Source organism: Pteropus vampyrus, unplaced genomic scaffold, assembly GCF_000151845.1.
Source record: "Pteropus vampyrus isolate Shadow unplaced genomic scaffold, Pvam_2.0 Scaffold11, whole genome shotgun sequence".
Lineage (NCBI taxonomy): Eukaryota > Metazoa > Chordata > Mammalia > Chiroptera > Pteropodidae > Pteropus > Pteropus vampyrus.
Window position 1 is genome coordinate 19003247 of NW_011888792.1, and position 6605 is coordinate 19009851.

The 6605-nt window shown below is 37.9% G+C and overlaps 1 pseudogene; it reads right to left on the reverse strand.

Moving 5' to 3' along the window:
• Window positions 1-2179: 2179 nt before the first annotated feature.
• On the reverse strand, window positions 2180-4747 carry LOC105304866 (annotated as a pseudogene).
• Between the last annotated feature and the right edge of the window lie 1858 nt (window positions 4748-6605).

Genomic DNA, 6605 nt, shown 5'->3' on the forward strand with positions numbered 1-6605 from the left:
ATTGATTTTATGTTACTGCACAATGGTAAATGTGCCATCTCTTTAACACTGTACTCTATAGCTCTATTAAAGTGCATTTTCACAATTAGAAGCACATGAAAGTAAATTATTTGGTGAGAAGAAAATTAAAAATGCAGTTATCAATGAGATTGACAATTTTTGGCTGCCTCAATAATAATGATTATTTTTTTTAAGTTAGCATTATACAAAAATGTGTAGGTGTTATTAAAGTCATCACATGGCACTGGGAGGTTAAAGGTTCTTTTTATGTTGTTTCCATTGCTGGATAACATGTGAAGCCTGAGCTGATCTTCTAGTCCTCATATTAAGTTGGAGATGTTATCTTCAGTCCTCATATTTAACAGTGTATTACTTGATACTGCAGAGAAACAGAACACTGTGTGTGTGTATGTGTATAAAACAGCATCAATACAAAAAAAAAATGTTTCTAACATTTTTGTTTGTTTATATCTATCTCTATTAACATCTGTCTATCTATCTATCTATCTATCTATCTATCTATCTATCTATCTATCTGTCTGTCTGTCTGTCCGTCTTATCTATCTATAGAAAAAGAGGGGTTTATTATCAGGAATTGAGGAATTGGCTCACACAGTTATGGAGGCTGGCAAGTCTTAAGATCTGCAGGGCGTTTCAGCAAGCTGGAGAACTAGAGTAGCTGGTGGTAGTTCCAGCTAAAGGCCAGCAGCCTCAAGACCCAGGGAGAGTCAATGTTTTAGTCGATGTTTCTGAAGGCAGAAAAAAGTTATCTTTATAATTTTTGGCTTATCTGAGTATCATGTGTACATGGATATTCTTTTTCCCTTGTTCTCTTCCTCCCTCTCTCTTTTCTCTCTGTCTGTATAAACACACACACACACACACACACACACACACACACACACACATCCCTCAAATTCACTTTTTTTTCACTCACTGTGTCTTCTTTTACTTTTACTTAAATTTTGGCACTAATAGACTACATACATATATATATGGGGGAAGAGAAAGAGAGGGAGGGAGAGAGAGAGAGAGAAAGAGCGAGCGGTAGAAGGGGAGACTCAATGCAACCTTTAATTCCAAGCAGCGTCCCCCTCCTCAGCATTATCACATACATAGTGTAAAGAGATGCCAGGGTCTGGAGAAGAACAAAACCCAGACTCTGGACAAAATTAATTTATATAATTACATATACCTGTGTATTTGTAGAGAAGAAAAGCTGGGAGTGTGAGTAAGGTAGGGCAGAAATTAGGTGAGGAAAGCAGAGGTGTGTGCCCCAATAAATCACATTCTTTGGAGAGTGTGGTGGGGGATGCATGGGTATGAGCAAGACTTGGTATATAGGACACTTAGAAGTGTCATTGTAGCTTGGCCTTTCGAACCCATCCAAGGGAGTCTAAAGGCTTGGGTTCTGCCCAGGAGCTAAGTTGGTGCCAGGAGGTAAAATTTTAGCTGACTTTTGCCTGGAGGTTGATGGTGGATGGTGTTTTGTAGAAATGACATCTCCACTCTAAACAGAGGCTTCTGGTGAAGATACAGGGCTGGAGCAAGAGGCTTTGAAGCTTGGGAGTTGCAAGTAGAGGACAGGGTGAGAGCTAGAGGCAAGGCAGTCTCCCTGCTAGGGGCTGAGCTAGAGCTTGCTCCTGCTAGAGTCAGAGAAGCAGGAGGCCCAGGTGCAGGGGAAGCTGCCAAACGTGAGGCGAGGAAGCATGCTTGGGTGCACACAGGGTCCCAGAGCTTTCTCTACCTGGCTGCTTCCCACTCTCATCTGCCCATTGGTCCAGAGAGCTGACAGGCTTGACATGTAAGTGCCATGTTTATTTCTTCTCACTGTCTTCTGGGGACCTCATGTGGGCATGGAGGGCTAGGAGAGGGCACAAACATTAACTCTGTTTGTGCTGGAGTCCAGACTAGGTTTTTCTCTGTACGGTGAGGACCAAAATTGAGAGAAGGAACCCCCCCTCATTATGGGGAAGAAAGTTCATGTGCCATAGCCATAGGACTACAGATGTCTTGGCTCCCTCTCCACCTGGGGAATGGAGACAGCCCCATCTATGCCCTACCCAAGAGATGGTCAGTCCCAGCTGGCCAGTACAAGAGGATGCCTTGGTATCAATGAGCCTAGCCCTAGTGACCTGAACAGCAGGAGTAGGGTTAGTCATGGAGAGGGTAGGGGTGATCAGAAGACAGAGATCTTTTTCTTGAGTTTGCTTTGCTTTTACAGAGCCAGCTTGCTAAACTCTTCAGAAAACATGGAAAATAACCTTGAGAAGTCCTCCATTGACAGATGCCTCTCAATCCCATTCTGTCTACACCCAGAGGCAACTTGGTTCACCTCTTATTGGTCACCACCAGCGCTTCATAGTGGTAGATATGCAGGCCAGGGCTTCCAGTCTCACCTGATGGGCTGAAGTCTGTGGACTTTGGTTGGCTCAAAGTGGTTCTACAACTTTGCAGAAAGAAGACTTCGATATCTTGGGTGCAAGGAGGTATGATAGGGTGTCTGGTCAGGCAGGGAGCAGGTTTTTTCTCTAGTTAGGCAATGACTATTCTATCTCTTCTTTCAAGATCATCTTTTCCAAGCTGGAAGTCGCCTTACTGAGTTCCTCTCTCTGATGCTCTGAGTTTTCCTGTCCTCTCTGGAATCATTATTTCCTTTTTTCCCTCCTTCCTTTGCCTCTCTCTGAGATGTCTTCTGCTTCCTTCATTCTGTTTTCACAATGGCCAGTGTGTGTGTGTGTGTGTGTGTGTGTGTGTGGCGGGGGGCATGGCCAGTAGTTGGTTTTGATCTTGGCTGGCTGGTTGGGGTCAGGGGGCTGGGCTGCAGGGAATTGGCTGACTCCGTGATGAGGTCCTCAATGAAAAGCTTGCTCTGAGGGCTGCCTCCCATGGATTCTCTCTGCTTGTGGAAAGATAACTTCTTGTAGATGTTGGGATCTGGGCAGGTTGTCTCAGGGTGGTAAAAATGAGTCAGGTTGGTCTGGGAGGTCCCACTAGTTCTTGGGGCTGAAGCCTGGGAGATGATTTCAGGGGACCACGTATTTCAGGAGGGAATAGGTAAAGTGGCTGGTAGATCATGATGTCAAGTCACTCCACATCCAGGATGGCCTTATCTTTGGGGATGACATCCAAGTCCTTATAGCCTAGCACCTAATTCCATGGACTTTGTGTGCTGGCTCTATTTTCTCAACTGACAATGGAGTTAATGCATAACTAATAAATTTTTTAAATTGTTTATCTGTGTACCATGAAAAATAAGCCAAGTTACCACCAGCAGTTTGAGAGAAATTAAAGTTCGTGAAAATTATTTTTAAAGAGCTGTCATACCAGCCATGACTTGAAAAGTTTAAAGCAACTATTTTTAAAAATAATTAATTATATAAATGCCTACAAAGTAGGCTATATATGAGGTTTTATAAATTAGATATTGCACAATAAGAACAATGGTGGTAAATTTGGTTGCATAATATCAACATTGTTATATAGGTAGTTTGGCCCAAATATATGAACATTTATGTATTCAAAAACAAATTTAACATAATATATGATATTAACATATTATGAGTTAGAAAGCATACACCAAAATTATGAATTTTAAAGGATGCTGTATAAACATGAATAGAAATAGATATGTAAACAGTTTTCCCCACAACTCAGTTGCCAGTCTTGAGCAACTGAGTGCTTATATCCCATCAGGTAAAATCTGTGAATCATCAGAATTTGACTGCTTAAATTAATCAAAGATTTCATATTTTGAAAAGATTTGTATCTGGTCTTTGTATTTTTTGCCTTGATCTCTGAGATAAAGTTATTTATTTTATTACCTCCCCTCTACAATTTCCAATTATTTGAATACTTTTTTAAATTGTGGCATGGTGTTAGCTGAGCAAAACAGTGGACTGTGAAATCTAGAAAACTACTGAAGAACCAAATCAAGCAGATTTAAGTACATTAATTAGTGGTATTCAAGAATGTTAAACATAGACATATTTTTCTAGGAAAGCAGTAGCTAAAATAACAACACAACAACAAACATAGGTAGTTGAGTTGGCAAAGAGATACTTTGCAGACTGCTGACTCAGTATTATATTGCTTCACAGTTTATTATAAATTTAAGGGCAAACAGGGTTCCTTCAGTTTTTGCTTATGAACGCAAGGAAAAACCTGTTTTAAGTAGGATGTGGTTTATAGAAGCATCTTATTAAAATGACATTCTTCCCGTGGTTATGTGTATTAAGAACCAGTTCACCCAGCCTAAGATCAATTATTTCTGCCTATGGCAATGAGAGTGTGAGTTAAACATAATTCTCAGAAGCAGTTAGCATTCCACTGAAGGTTATTGCTTCCATCCAAAAGAGGAGTTACCTAATTTAATCAATTCTCTTAGTGTTAAACTTCAGATAGTAAGCAACTTAGGTTATAAACAGTGCAACTATTAAGTATAACAGTTAAGACTCTATGTTTTAACTAGATGATTCACAGAGTAATCAATGGTTAGCCAGAGAGTTCTTGTTGTTTAATACTTACTTGAACTTTTATCGAGAAGTAAACACAAAACAAATTGGAATATTAACCTATTTCCCTGACTCTAAACTTGCCCTTCTCTCATATGATTTGCATGTTGTCTTTGGGGTTTTCTTTCTAAAGGAAAAACTTAGGCCACTGTTCTGCTTAAAATGTTAATTTGCTCTTCCATGCTCTCTTGGTAGAATTTAAACACCTTTACATGACTTAGTAGCAGCTTCATGATCTGACGTCTATTTACTTCTCTAGCTTCATCTTTTATCTCTGTACCTTTCTCAATGTATTTTCCCTTTCTTCCACTCGAATTCTATATCTGGTCTTTCTGAATTTCTCCAAACACAATACAATCTCTCACTTCTGGGCATTAATAAAAGCTGTTGCCTCTATTAGGGACTTCCTTCTTCTGCTCTCTGTCTAATTTTATTCTTTAGGTTTCAACATAGATACCAATGCCATTGAATATCTTTCCCTGATTCACCAAGACTGGATTATTATTCTTTCTGCATAGTCTCATAGTACTCTGTTTTATACATATATGTCTCATTATGCTGAACTTGCTGGTTTATTTAATACTATGACTATTTTCCACGGTTATATTCCTAGAGGCTTGGTGCTAAGGAGGTAGTAGTTGATCAAAACTGCTTATTGAATGATTGCATGATTAAATTCTTAGTTAATGTAAAAGTGTTTCTTAGTCTCTTACAACACATCCCTGAAATTTGATTCACTCCCATCAGTAGTAATGGCTTACTCTGTAGTGGTTTTAATGGCAAATGAGAGGCATAGAAAGATCTTCAATATATGAGATGTGTGCGTGGGAAATGTATTTAGTTTGAAAAGTCTCCAGGTGACTGATATGTTCCCCTGATGAAATATGGCTCTTGAATTATATTTAATAATTTAAGCACAGGAATTTTCTTCCTAAATTAGCAACATGTTTTAATACAATTTGAAAGTCTTTACACCAAAACCTTGGAGGGGAAAAAAAAGACCTTATCATTTGGATGTTACAAAAAAAGAAGAAAATGGCCAACCAATTACCTGTGCCTCTGTTTTCCCAACCAGGTTTTAAAAGTATCATTCCTCACCTGGAAATTCTTTTACTTTCCATTAGTGTGAGATCTGAGGGTACTACTGTTAATGCTTCTTCAAGAACATGACTTAGCTGTATTAGACCCCTGCTAGAATTTCTGTTTATTGGGAATATGGAAGTGTTTGTTAGGTCCCAGGGTTCACCCAGACAGCATGAAATTTAACATACAGGTAGAAATCTTATCTGTAGGCAGCTACTGTCTCTTTTTCTAACTACAATCTCTGGAAAGATCTGGTCAATATATTTACATAAGAAAATGAAATAAGTTATGGATATTAGAAAGTGAGATGTTTAGAAATAAAAAAAAGAGTGGCTTTTGGAGTCATGAGCTTTTAGTAATACAATAAGAGAGAGCTTCAGAATTCTTTTACATGAGTAAGAAACAAGCAGCTACTATCTTAATACTAGACAGCATTTACTAAAGTATTTAGAGAAACTTATAGGAAAGTGGTTTGAAAGAACTATTATAAAAAATTTTGCACCTTATATTTAAGAGAAAAAAGATATTTATTTAGAAGACTTACTACTTGAGAAAAATTACTGAGGAATAATGATTGATTAGTTAGTAAATGTAGTGGAGATAGGAAGCTTACCTCTTGGAAAAGCAAATCTGACTCCTATATCACATAGTATAAATTGGTTGATGACTTAAATGTAAAAAATATTATGTAGTACTAGAGGAAATATATGTAAATTATATAACTATTGACATTAGTAAATCACTTAAAAACACAATGCAGTATATGATATACTGTTGAACTGTACACTTGAAACATCAGCTTTTGTTCATCAATGTCACTCCAATAATTTTTAATAATAATGATAAAAACACATCATCAGAAGTCCAAATCATCACAAAAAGTTAAGAAAAAAATACATATGTACAAATTGGGGAAGATGTTTGCAAAACATATGCCTAAGATAGCATTTCCTTAATTTATAATGAAATGTCACAAATTAATAGGAAATACAAATAAAATCTTTATGT